A 698-nucleotide genomic window follows, 5' to 3' on the forward strand; every position below is an offset into this window, starting at 1 on the left:
TATATATATATATATATATATATATATATATGTATGTACCAGAGTAAGCACATAAATGTGAAACAAGGTGGGAAGAAATAGTACTCGAATACCAGAGGTAGAGTAATATGCTTTATTATTAAAGCTGCTAAAACATCACAAAAAAACTGCTCCTCAGAGCTTCACATTCCCGTACATCAGACAGTTAAGATTCAGAATCGAAAATGTCCAATGAACGGAAATGTAAAACTCTGAGTAGCAGTATTTTTGTGATGTCTTTGCAGCTTTGATAATGAAGAGTATATATCACCATTATTATCATCATGATGGTGATGGAACTATTTCAGTGTGTGGTCTACTGCAGCATCTATAGTCGACACTGCGAGATGACCTTTCCTTACTAAAGTGTAAATGGCCAGGTAGGCTGTATGCTAAAGTGGCACCTATAAATGTGTGTGTGTGTGTGTATGTATGTGTATGTGTGTGTGTGTGGCATTGTGAAGGCATGCAGCCATAGAAACCATGCCTGAGCTGCCATTCAGCTGACCAGCTTCTCATTCCTTTGTTGCCCACAAGGGGCTAAACATAGAGGGGACAAACAAGCCCACCGCCTTAAAACCGTCCGGCTTATTCCAGCATGGAAAATGGATGTTAAATGATGATGATATATATATTTATGTATATACAATGTATGTATGAGCGTGCATGTGTGTGTATAT

At 38.1% G+C, this 698-nt stretch overlaps 1 protein-coding gene across 4 annotated transcripts in view; it reads right to left on the reverse strand.

The window, feature by feature from the left end:
• LOC106869930 (protein EFR3 homolog A) overlaps nt 1-698 on the reverse strand; it is a 77,992-nt gene that overhangs the window by 42,885 nt on the left and 34,409 nt on the right. The gene's annotated exons all lie outside the window — the stretch shown is intronic.

Source organism: Octopus bimaculoides, chromosome 23 (genome assembly GCF_001194135.2).
Source record: "Octopus bimaculoides isolate UCB-OBI-ISO-001 chromosome 23, ASM119413v2, whole genome shotgun sequence".
Taxonomy (NCBI): Eukaryota; Metazoa; Mollusca; class Cephalopoda; order Octopoda; family Octopodidae; genus Octopus; species Octopus bimaculoides.